Below are 13,183 nucleotides of genomic sequence, written 5' to 3' on the forward strand. Positions count from 1 at the left end.
TATTAACCTCCTGCCCAGAGGCACTCAGCTCTCTTATTCCGTGGCCTGGCAATTGCACTGCTCTGTCTCAGTCTCTTGGTTCTGCTGCCACCATGTCTCTGTTGCTGCTTCTCCCCATCACTTGCTCTCTTGTGTCACAGCTCTCTGTCTTCTACACTGAAGAGTTTCAATGCAAGAATCTGAGATCCAAAGGCCCCTTCTCCTGGCTCTCTCATTTTTTTTTTTTTTGATGGTAGTGAGATCCCAATTTCTGTCTGAGAAATGCCTCAGTTAAACCTAACAGACGTCCAATGTGACTCATTACCAGGTTGGGTTTTCAGGCAGTTTATTAGCATAGCCCCAAGTCTCAAGGGTACCAATCTATTGTTTGGCAATTTTCACAATTCTCTTAAACCAAAAAAACCAAACTCACTGCCATCAAGTTAACACTGACTCATAGCGAGCCTGTATGACAGGGTACAACTGCCCCATGTGGGTTTCCAAGACTGTCACTCTTTAGTGGACTAGAAAGCCATGTCACTCGTGAAAGAAGAAATCCCATCTTTCTTTCTAGGAGAAATTGGTGGTTTCCAACTGCTGACCTTGCTGTTAGAAGCCCAACAGTAACCACTATGCCACCAGATCTCCTTTTCCTCAATCACATTGACGGATGACACACCCACCTAAATATTTGGAAGGAGTTAAGGGGCCATCACTAGAAAGATTTACAGGCAACTAACTGCATTGAGTTACTGCAAATAATGCTACAATAAAAATGTTCTTTGTCTTGGAGTTCAAAAGTGCACTCACTATGGGGGAATGTATACTTCTACATATATATATATGAATTTCAAACTAATAGGTGATATATGTGTTTAATATGGAGCTGTGGTTTTTGACAAGTGTTAAGTGTAGGACTGCTAACCCATTAGCTGCCTGTAGTGCCTCTCTAGTCTCGGAAACACTATAGAACCGTTCTTCTGTGTCCTATCGTTGCTTATATGTGTAACTCTACTTGATGGTGAGTTTTAAAGTGTTTCTAAAGTGATTGTAGAATTTACAGCTCTAGAAAAACAGCATTCAGTTTTAAATAGTTCTTTATATAGCCCATTTCAAATTTTCCAGATTCTTTAATTAACATAATCATCATAAAGGTTCATTGATTTGTCATTCTCCTTGAGAGTCACACAGTAAGGAATTGATATTTCATGTGTTTTGAGGTAGCGGTCCAGGTTGTTTCTTATTTTTGACATGTGTATTTGATTACCCAATCTCTATTTATTATAAAGTCATCTTTTACACATAAGTCTGAAAATTATGAGTTTTAGCTTTTATTGCTCATGGTATTAAGATGTTTTCTGTCACTCAATAAGGAGACCGTTAACAGTATTGGGGACTGTGTTAAGAAGATGGACAGGAACACTTACAGCATCTGGACCTAAACTACTCACATTGTATCCTCCCATCAGCCTGCAGATTTTCACCAACCAGCAGCTTAGAGGAAGAAGGAAGAAGTGCCTGGTTTGGGTATTATTATTTCTGGGATGTCCTCCTGAGAGGCTGAAATTCATGAGCATCATTGGAGCTGATACAGATAAGAAAAACATAGAACATCCCAGTTGCTGGCAGTGTTACAAGGACCAAAGAAAATGACCAAGACTCAGGTAATTCTGATGCATTTTTTCCTTTTCTGTATTACTTACTAGAAGTGTAGAAGCCTGTATAATACTGATTCAGTTCACTGGATAGTGGAAATTTGAAGTAGTAGAAGTTAGAGATGAATTTTTACTCTTACTTCAACATTGGGATGGAGAAGATTAGGAATATGTTGATCACAGGAATAACACTAAACTACTGACATTGAACATAATACATCACTAAGGATTCTTTGGATGATATTAGCTTTCAACTGATAATTCATTATTTTATGGCCAACCCATGAGAATCATTCAAATTTAACACTATGCTAAGTTTTTAAGGAGAAATAAGATCACTTCTTTAGGAGAGTCCGTTATTCCACGGGTTTTTTTTTTGTCTGAGTGAGTTTCCATAATGGTTCTTTCTGAAGGTGGTGTTGAATAATATCCCAAACTGCAGCATTCTCATTAATGCCTCTGAAATGGGCCTTGTAGGAATACTAATTTTAAAATGGTTGATGGCTTCTCACTTCCTCTAATTAGAGATGTAGGAGAGAGAACCATCCATCAGCATCAGCCCTGATTCATGTGAGGCAGAACTTAAACGTAAATCTACCCTCCAATGGGTTTCCAGTTCTGACAGCAGTTATATTTACACAATTCTCTCCTTCGCAGATCATTAATTTTTTGCAGTGGCCACATAGAAATTACAGTCCAGAATCACAGGCACAAGTTTTATTAAGTAACAAAATGTAACTTGCTAACAGAATCAATAGGATAGACATTGGGATTCATGTTAAGGAAACATGTAGGCAGATTTGCGCTCCTTCAGAGCAGGCCTGTTCTCTGTGTCCCTCTCAGACACTGTGCCTTCTGAATATAGGCTCATTTCTTTGTTCCATCTTTATCAGTTCATCTATATCAGCGCGTTATTGAGATTGTCCTCTGGTTTTTGCCTGCCTGTTCCTCAATCTTGGCTGGAAAGCTCTTTTTTGGCTCTGTCACTGTGTCCCATGTGCCCTGGTCATTATCTTCATTGGTATAGCTCTTGATCCATGAGTATTACAGTTCATTTTGCAGGACCAGCAGTAGACCTGTCCCTATGAGGTAGAGCTTCAGGATGCTCCATGATTTGCCCTGCTGTATCTCACAAAACTAAATAGCCATCAAGTAAATAAATCCCTCTTCAAGGTGTGGAAGCTGGTGAGTCCCAAATCCATAGGTCAGGTATCACTCTGGAGCAGTGGTTCTCAACCTTCCTACTGCCGCAACCTTTTAGTACAGTTTCTCACGTTATGACCACAAATCATAAAATTATTTTCGTTATTACTTCATAAGTATAATTTTGCTACAGTTATGAATTATAATGTAAGCAGGATGTGTTTTCATTGTTACAAATTGACCATAATTAAAGCATAGTGATTAATCACAAAACAATATGTCATTATGTTGTGAAATAATTCTTTCTAATGACAAAAAAATGAAATTTTGTTTTGAAGCATGTGTAGCATGGGTAATAGTCTTCACACCCGGTACTCATATGTGGGCGTATCTGCATGTGAGTGGACTTGCCTGGATAAAGATAGAGGAGGAGCGGTATCTTGGTTCCTAAGACCATTGGAAATATGTGTGTTCCACTGGTCTTAGGAGACCCCTGTGAAAGTGTCATTAGACCCCCAAAGGGGTTGAGAGCCATAGATTGAGAACCGCTGGTCTGGAAGGTTCTCCTCATTGATGTGTTTGCAAAGGCTGATGAACCAGATCACCAGGACAACAGTACACTGCCTCACAAGGTGAAGTTGTTGAATCTGGTCCGATAATAGGTTGCAGGGGCTGAGGAACCCAAATGGGAAGGTCAGACCAACAAGCTTTTGGCTCATGGAGTGGAGGAAACTTTCAAGTAAGTTCACACAGGCGGCTCGCAGTTGTCATTCAAAGAAATGGCTCATGAATATCTGGAAGCTGCAAATCCCTAATCCATGGGTTCCTTCTGAACTGTGTGGCTGCAGCGGCTAACAACCCCAAATCAGCAGCTCAAATGACAGGATAATGCCTCACTGTCTTTCTCAATCCATGCCTGCAGGCAGTTCTCTCTCTGCCTCTTAATATGATGGCTTATTGGGCCAACCAGCACCTTCCCTGCCTAGCCAAGGTTAGGAAGGCTCCAGAGATCCACCCAACAGAACTAGGAGGACCCCCTTGGGGAGCATGTAGTGAAAGATGGCAGGTTCAAGAGGACCTTGCAATTAAAGTTAAGGTAATTCGGTCCAAAGGTGGCTGAGAGAATTTGTCCTAAGGTTGTCAAGAGGAGCTTGTCCTAAGGTGGCCATTAAGAACTTAGAAAGTTGTTCTGCATTTAGGAAGGGAGATAATGTCTGTGAACATTCTGATCTTGGTTCTGAGTTATGGCTTCTTTTTCCTGATCCCGAGTTGTACCTTGTTCATTAATAGACCACTTTGATCTATTGAGTGTTGTGTGACCACAGCAACAGATTATCAAACCCAGAAGTGAGACAGAGTGGTGTGGAAGGACTGTCTTTTTTTAGTGTTGACAGAAAATGTTGGAGAGTTGAGGTATGTTTGACCGCCCCCATCTGCACTGTTCCCGGTACATGTTGCCACTAAAGGTACCGAGCCTCTTATAATGGTGATGCCGTTAGAAACCCTAATTCCATTTAATAACAAACAGGTGTTTATCTACTTTGAGTGATTATAAAGCTGAGCTATTTCTAGAACATTCAAATAATGTTACTGGACCACGAAATTCTTATTTTATGAGGGGGTGCATTATTTTCGGACACTGGGGTCCCCAACACTCCAAAAGTTATCCTCGGAGTGACATTGCAGTTGTGGCAAATATTAAAAGACAGAGAGCAGACAGCCGGACACAGGGGCTCTCTTCCCATGTCAGACCTGAGGGAGTGAATATATTTTCCAATGGGTATATATAATGGAGCTTACAGATCTTTCCATAAGGCATTCATGTCATGCAGTTAGCATGTACATAGTTAATGGGTCATATCTTAAGTGGGTAAAATTATAAACAATCAAGATGCTGAGTTACCATCTTAACCTAGTGTTAGTTGACTTGAAACCGGCCCTGTGCCCTCCCAGGTGTTTGCTACATTTATGTTGGTCTGGCTCTAGAACCTGATTGCTCTGACCTCCAGGTAACTTTCTGGCATAGTGAAGTAGCCAGGCACAGAAGTGATTCATCTACTATGGGAGCTTCTTTAAATCTGCTCCTTAATGTCGAGCTAGCTATTGTAAGGGGCACATTATTTGACCTGGAGAATATGTATTTGAAAACATTTCTCAGAACACTGGAGATCTTTCTAAAAATAGGCCTAGTTTTCTGGGCCGATGGTCGTGAATGTAGAAACAAGGTGAAATATTGTCTGCCATGTCCTCAGTTAATGACACATTATGGAATGAGCTACCGCAACAGTTTTATTACTGTTTTGCTTTCTTTATTGTAAGATATATTTTTAAAATCTTCAAGTGTAAAATACTCCATTAAATAAACTCCCCTTACTACAGGAACCACTGACATTCAACGATGTGGCTGTAAAGTTCACCCGGGAGGAATGGCAGCTCCTGAACCCTGCTCAGAAAACCCTGTATCAGGATGTGATGTTGGAGAACTATCACAACCTGGTTTCCATTGGTGAGGAGAACTCTCAAGTCATTGACCTCGTCACTGGCTTTTCCTGTCTTATATGTTAAAACTTTGCGGTGTTTGTGGTATTCTCAAAGAGGTAGATTCTCATTGCATTGTCTCATCCTAGGTTAGTGGGTTAGGTCTTCTGCCCTTGAGAGAACACTATTTACTTTGTTCCTTTGAGCATTATTTTCCTAAAAATACAAAATTCTGCAGACTTTACAAGCTTTACATTAATGTTGGTGTCTTAAGATTCAGTAATTTCTCATAAACAGGTTATCGAGTTGTCAACCCAGAACCTTTCGATTGAAACAAGAGAACTGTGTTTGGTATTTGACGCAAGGTATAATGGAATTTCCTCAGAGGCATGGTCAAAATACCTTAAGGGGAATTGGCTGGGGTAGTTGATTCAACAGGGAGAAGGCCTCATATCTATGATAGGGGTCCAAAAATGCATAAAAGTGTGTGCTACTTTGAATGTGAGAGTTCACTTGTCCTAGATGTTGAGAGAAGTACACCTGTAGCTCTTATGAGATTAGATTTCCATTTTCTTGTTTTCCACTATTGTATGTTTGCTTCCATAATTTTCTTTAACATTCTGAAATTTTCCCTTCTTTTATGTTTCCACTTTACTATGAAAATCTGTCTTGCACGCCTCTCTCCAAACAGAGAACTCTGAATTTATAACTCCTCTGAATACAGCACATTCCTCCCCTACTGAGTCAGAATGGATTGCCATTTGCAGTATGCAGCACCGTCTTGCATCTTGAGCTCCCACCATAAACGGTCTCCTTTGGGCTTCCTTAGCTTCCCCCCTTGGAGTTTCTCTAAAGGTTTTGGTGTCCATTTTCTCATTCGTTGTCCTGTTCCTTTAAAGTTTTCTTCATGCAGGTGATATCTGTTCTTTCTGTTTTCTTAGAGAGATGGTCAAATTGCCTGCTCTGTTGGAATTCTTTAACAGACATGTTTCTCCATATTTTATTCCTCTTGTTAAAACACATTTATGACTTCTGTTATTTTTAGGTATCTAAAATCATCTTCCTAACAAGAAAATTGTTATCAGCTTAGAACATACTTTAGCACTGTACCTTCAATATTTTTGTACCTGTAAGATTTTTATTTTAAGTTGTCTATTCCTCTAGTAATTTTCTAAGTGGAAAGGGCATTTTTAACATCGTGTATTCTTGCTTTTTTCATTAAGCACATGTTTGCTGTAGATTCCTTAGTATACAGTGTGTCTTCTTAGGCCCACCCCTTCTTAACAGGTCCAATACACGAAAGATGACCGTTGCTGCTTGTAAAGAACATTTTTGCAACATATTCCAATAGATTTTATTAGTTATTCAAACAATGCATAGTATATTCAATATTGCTTTCTTTTCTTTTCTGTCTTTTGAGTAGCCTTTTGGTTTCCATATGGAAGTTGGCTTTCATGTCATCCCACATCCCATCTGCTCTCTGTCATTAGTCTTCAGTCAGTCTTTTATTCCTCAAGTTTATTCTTTACTTAGTCTCTAAGCTTTGTGCTCTAGCTACTTTGGATAGCTTCTACTTGGATTTGAGCAATTTATGATCCGTTCCACAGTTAACCCATGGGCGTGTTTTGACTAATAAGCGTCACCACCAATTTTTTTTTTTAGATGTGGTTGATTTGATTTTCATTTGTTCCATTCTGAAAGCTCCATATGTATAGTTTCCATTTCTGGTGTTTAGTAAGGAATTTGCTATGAATTCATCATTAGTCTCAAAATTTTATCAGTAAACTTGTGTGTCATTTCTGTGACTAAGATCACATTTTCCAATTACTGATACTTTCCCCAAATTTTACATTCATCAGTGTACATGATTGTATGGTTGATCAATGTCAGGCTGAAAAATTCATGTAAATTTTTCAATATATTTTTTAAAATATTTTATTGCGAGCTCTTATAGATATCATAACTTCCCATAGTTCAATTACATGGCGCAGTACTGTACAATTGCTACCACCATTTGAAAACATTTTCTTCTTGAATTCCTTGATATCAGCTCTCCTTTATCCCTTCTCCCCTCAATTTCATTGTTGTGGAAAACAGAACCTGGATGAAAGTGTAAGCAGCCTTATCTCTATACTCCTGAATACAGGACTTGGAAGACCAGTACTAGTGTTGGCAGAAAGCCTCCACAAGCCCCAAAGCTAGAACTGCTAATGCACAATCTCCACATAGAGTTTTCCCCACAACTGCCCTCCAGTAAGTTGTTAGTATACAGCTGCTACAGGCGCCTGACTTCTTCTACTCAGCTGAAAGATGCCTAGCTTTAAAAGCAATCAGGTTCCCTTTGTTGCTGTCACTCAAGGTATCAATTATCACTTTGTCTCTTAAATGCCCTCTGGTTGGGTCCTAAAGGACAGTTGTGTAATTGAAGAGCAGAAATAAAAAGGCCTTGCATTCTTTCACCAGTTTATGTATTTTTAAAAAATTGAAGAGCTCATGTCTCATCAATGCTTTCTTGTAGGGTAGTTACCAGGTAGCTGTAATGAGTGTGTAACAAACTTTTACCTGTGTTTCTAAGTTTTCTTGACGTAAATCTACAAAATGTAAAAGCATTAAATTCAGTCAAGATGGGAAACTCTCCACTGGTAGTCATATGACATCACATACCAGTGATGTCACGCAGAAGGAAATTTCTGGCAATATAGTGACTTCGCAAATACCTCCTTGGTTTCTCTCTGTCAGTAAACTACATTAGGATTTTAACCTCTAAGTCCACTGCACTTGGAAAAAGTAGCAGAAAGGGCACAAGCTCAAGGAAGTATAATCTACAGACATAGCTATTTATATAGATTTTGATATTGAGATATATGCCACAATAAAATACTGGTAAAAAAATCTGGCTGAAAGACAATAAAGATATTTCACAGGATTTAGGTTGCATTCTTTACAAAGGAAAGGGGAAGTATTTAGATCAGGCTATTTGGAGTGCCTGCTCTACCTGAACTTTGCACATACTTTACGGCCACTGTAGTCAAGAGTGGTACTGGCATAATGACAGATAATCAGACCAATGGAAAAGAGCTGAAGACCCAGAAATAAAAACATCAGCATACAGGCAACTGATCTTTGATAAGGGCCTCCCAAATATTAAATGGGAAGCAGATGCCATCTTCAATAAATGATGTCAGAAAAATAGATATGTACCTGCAGAAAAATGAAGCAAGAACCTTACCTTACTTTGTACTTTTTTCTTTTGAATTCGTTTTTTTGAGAATTTTTTAATAATTATTTGTCTCCTAACAACAGTATTGGCATAGACAATATTTTCTAGGGTGTTCTAAGAGGAAATTATTGCACAATGTGCAGTAGTGAGTATACATTAGAATGAAAAAAATGAAGATATATCTGAGGGTATGGACAAAATTTGAGACTCAATGTGATCTTTTTTTACTGCATTAAATATTTCTAACTTTGACAACAAATGACAGTAGGTAGTATCTGAATTGTACACTGAGGTCTGAACAATACATAGTGCTCTGAAATCTGCCTGGTGAAAGATAGACAAAACCTATTCCAATGAAAAGAAGGCATGGTCAGATGCATGAAGTTTCCCTAGAGTCTATGCAAGGTGGTCCCTGGAGAAGTGCTGACAAGGTGGGGAAACCACAATTTCTGAGAGGAAAGCCTCACTGCCTTCATTCCTTGCCTCGGCTGAAACGGAGTTTGTGTCTGTGTTCACACTGACTTCCCAGCACTGTAACTTGCTCAGTAATACATAGCTGTGCCCTCAGGATTCACAGAGCTCAGTTTTAAATAAATGTGGTTCTGGGAGGTGTCCCTGGTGATGCTGACTCAGTACTGGAGAGCTGGATTATATTTTGTGCCCCCATTATCCCATATTACCCCAATCCACTCCTGTCCCTTTACTGGAGCCTTTCCAGGTTACATGTTATCTGGTTAAAGAGAATCTAGAGACAGCACAAGTGAGAGACAGGGTCTGTGAGGGCCTCACTAGTCCAGGGCCTGACTCTTGTAGCTGCACCTGGGCCTATACAGCTGGGCATAGAAACCCAGTTAGTCATGTGCTCGGATACTGCACTCCCAGACTTCATGTTTGACTCCCTGAACCACTCACCACCCTGAGTTACCAGAAAGAGGAAAACCCACACTTGCTTCGTGTTCATGTGGATAAGATTCATGACACCCAGAAAATGCTCTCCGGGTGAGAAGGAATATGAATTTAAGTCCATGCATGCTGTGCTTTCATTTGGGTTCTTGTCAGGCATTTGCGTGTGGGAGGTGCATGGTATGTAAAGGTGGAAAGGACTGAATGGGGCCCCTGCCTCTGGGACTCACACTAGAAAAGTGATGCTGGTGGAGTCCTTGGGAGAACACAGCCCTCTCTTTGAGGTCTTCCCTCTACCAATCATGCGGACAGCTGTGCAGATTTTAAGTTTAATGTAGCTTTACATCCATTACCATCAGAAGTACACAGATGATCTGGTGAAATTAAAGACAGTCTCTATGCTTACCATGCAATGGAATCAAGACCAGGCCTACCTGAATCTTGTCATTCCTTTGACCATGTAGGGAAACAAGTATATGTCATCCCTAAAACTCCTTTCCCCTATAACATTTCAGAATATTTGGGAAAGAATAAAAGATACTTTTATATTCTATATTTAATACTGGAATAAAAGTGTTTCCTAACAACAAGGTTATTTGTGAGGTTACAGGAAACCACAGAAATCATAAGAAGGTCGTTTTTCTTCACATGGATTAGTACCCTATGTAGGTGATGGGTATTCTGAGCTCCCTGCTGACAGCAACCCATCACATACAGGAGAGGTGTTTCCTCAGCTTACACTGTCTTCCAACTTCTGTGGGGCACACAGTAACATTTTCTCTGGTCATAAGCATTCAGACTATTGGTCGGGAGTGTTACCTGGAGTTGTCTCTGCAGATTTCAAAACACGGGCAGTGGAGCTCCCATAGTGGTCAGCACAGCAGCTCTAACTGCAGTCTGTATCCAGGCTCCTGTGGGGCCTTAGCACCCCTGCAAGTCAACTTTTTCCCTGAGGTTATTATTATTATTTTTAAACATTTTATTAGGGGCTCATACAATTCTTATCACAATCCATCCATATACATGCATCAATTGTATAAAGGACATCTGTACATTCTTTGCCCTAATCATTTTCAAAGCATTTGCTCTCCGCTTAAGTCCTTTGCTTCAGGTCTTTTATTTTTCCCCTCCCTCCCAGCTACCCCCTCCCTCAGGAGCCCTTGATAATTTATAGATTATTATTTTGTCATGCCCTATCCGGCATCTCCCTTCACCCCCTTTTCTGTTGTCCATCTATCAGGGAGGAGGTCACATGTAGATCCTTGTCATCGGTTCCCCTTTTCCAACCCACTCTCCCTCTACTCTCCCAGTATCGCCCCTCACACCCTTGGTCCTAAAGGTATCATCCACCCTGGATTCCCTGTTTCTCCAGCTACTTTATGCACCAGTGTACAACCTCTGCTCTATCCAGACTTGCAAGGTAGAATTCGGTTCATGGTAGTTGGGGGATGGGGGGTGGAGAGAAAGCATTTAGGAACTAGAGGAAAGCTGAATTCTCATCGGTGCTACATCGCACCCTGACTGACTCATCTCCTCCTCTAGACCCCTCTGCAAGGTGATCTCCAGTGGCCGACAAATGGTCTTTGGGTCTCCACTCTGACTTGCCCCTTCATTCACTATGGTATGTATGTGTGTGTGTGTATATATATATTTGGGGGGGGGATGATGCCTTATACCTGGTCCCTTTGGCACCTCATGACTACACAGGCTGGTGTGCTTCTTCCATGTGGGCTTTTTTGCTTCTCAGCTAGATGTCTGTTTATCTTCAAGCCTTTAAGTAGCAGAAAGGGCACAGCTCAAGTTTGCGGCCATCAGGTCTTCTGGGTGGGAACTAGATCGCCTGGGAAAGAGCTGGACCAGTGCCATGAACTGCAAATCCTCTGTTCAAGGTAAGTATAGTGGAGGTCATTTGGCCAGAGGGCACTTCCTGACCTCCTGGTAGCTGGGATCCATTGGTGGGGGCAAAGCGGACAGGATGCTGAGTGGGAGCAATATGGATCTGGGGTGAGGTCCCCTGGAAAGGGTGGTGGCCCTCTCAAAGGGGTGAGGCTTAGTGATGGTAGGGGGTGGGCAGCACTGAAGAGGGGGGATGGAACAGTCAATTTTGGGTGAACTTAAGTGTGTGTCTGTTGGGGTATGGGAAAGGGGAGCTGACAGCCAAGTGAGGGAAGGAGGGACTGCAGGTGCTCTTGGGATCAACAGGTAGGAAGGGTATTTCATGACTTGCACTGGGATAGCAGAGCTGACCTAGGGCTCTGGGGTTACCTGGGAAGCCAGACCAGATGTCACAGAACAGTGGGAAACTGAATCCTGACTCTCAGAGTACAAGTCATGCTGCAGAGCTGCATCTGTGAGATCCCCAAATGGGAACTCCACTGGGGGAACTGGATACTACCCCAGACTCTGTAACCTGAGGATTTAAGCTGGAAAACACATGATGTCTGGGGTTGAAGAAAACAGCTGTACCAAGAGCTCTGTACTATTGGTTGTCAAACAAACAAGTCTTGGTATAGCGAGTGTGCTGTGTGAAGACAAGTATTATCTTGGCAACCCTGTGATGGCTGTCCTGTTGCCGTCTGCTTATACTCATCTACATTAGACTGTGTCTCACAGGTGTGCCGCCATTGGAGCTCACCGTGTTGAAGCAGTGTGATTTATTTTATTATTTTTCAGAAAATGAAACCTAGGGATGTTGAGCCCGAAGGGAAATAAAGTATAACAAGAGTTTAGGGTGCTCAAAGGGGGGAGGATCAAAAGGGAAAGGATTTCAAGAAGTCTAGGAAGGAGCCCTATCATTTGGAAAACATGTAGGAGTATGCAAGAAATTGCACAATTGGTTTTGACAGAATTGAACTATGGAACAATATGACCTGTGCAGTGGTTCCCAAGTTAAATCATTTTAATTTTATCAAATAAAAGGAAATAAAAGAATAAATCAAGGAATGGGTTTGGAGCTTGCACTAAATCCTATCCCCAGCTTAAGAACAATCCGTTCTTACATCATGGCCCTGCTTGATCCTCCGCTTAATGAAATGATCTCTTGATATAAGGGTGCTACGGAAAAGTGGTGAAGAAACCAGATGGTGCCTGTCTATCAATCAAAACAGTGTCTGCGGACTTAAAAGCTTGTATTCAAACAAGCAGCCATCTAAGCAAGGAGTCCTCTAACTCCACACTGAGAAAGCACAGCAGCTCGTGTGACCCAAAGATGGCAATTACAAACCATCAGTACAGTGGGGAGAAGAGCATCAGAGCACACATTGTGAACACCCAATTTGGGGAGGCCTATGGGGATGGTGAGAGCCCCAAACCCATCTGCAGAGCATCTGGTCAGACGGAGCCACTGGCAGATGGCTCTAGTCACAGGCAAGAGTCTCCATCAACCTTACTATCAGACAGAGACCATGGTCATCCTGATTATGCAAGGTTGAATTCAACACTCGGCCAGGGGACCACCAAACAGATGAGACTTGAATTTGTTCTGGGCGCAAGCATTTCTTACCAGTTCTATGACAGAAACCTCTTCCCTGTTTTTTTTAATATTTTTGGTGGTCTTTTCCTTCTTACACATTGTTTGTATGTTTGTCGTTATACTATTATGTTTTTACCCTTACCACCTTAGCGCATTTTTGTTTGTTTGTTTTTGTTGGGTCTCCCAGCAGTGAAGTACAGGTAGAGCGGATGCATGTTGATAATAACGTCTATAAGGGTCTATAGGAATAGGTAGGGGAAGATCGGGAGGGAAGCGGGATTTGGGGAGTAACTAATGAAGATGGGAGGGGGTGGGAGCACTAGGACAGATTGT

The 13,183-nt window shown here is 41.3% G+C and overlaps 1 long non-coding RNA gene across 2 annotated transcripts in view; it reads left to right on the plus strand.

Annotated features, from left to right (window-relative positions):
• Positions 1-13,183, plus strand: part of LOC142442567 (uncharacterized) — a 39,012-nt gene that overhangs the window by 1,382 nt on the left and 24,447 nt on the right. The window contains exons 2-4 of one of the 2 annotated variants that reach the window (XR_012783437.1): positions 1,449-1,643; positions 5,157-5,283; positions 10,921-10,999. This is a non-coding gene — a long non-coding RNA (uncharacterized LOC142442567). Of the gene's footprint in view, positions 1-1,448; positions 1,644-5,156; positions 5,284-10,920; positions 11,362-13,183 lie in introns of those variants that run through there. The other variant, XR_012783436.1, reaches the window with a different exon arrangement.

This window comes from Tenrec ecaudatus, chromosome 3 (assembly GCF_050624435.1).
Source record: "Tenrec ecaudatus isolate mTenEca1 chromosome 3, mTenEca1.hap1, whole genome shotgun sequence".
In the NCBI taxonomy this organism is placed as follows: Eukaryota; Metazoa; Chordata; class Mammalia; order Afrosoricida; family Tenrecidae; genus Tenrec; species Tenrec ecaudatus.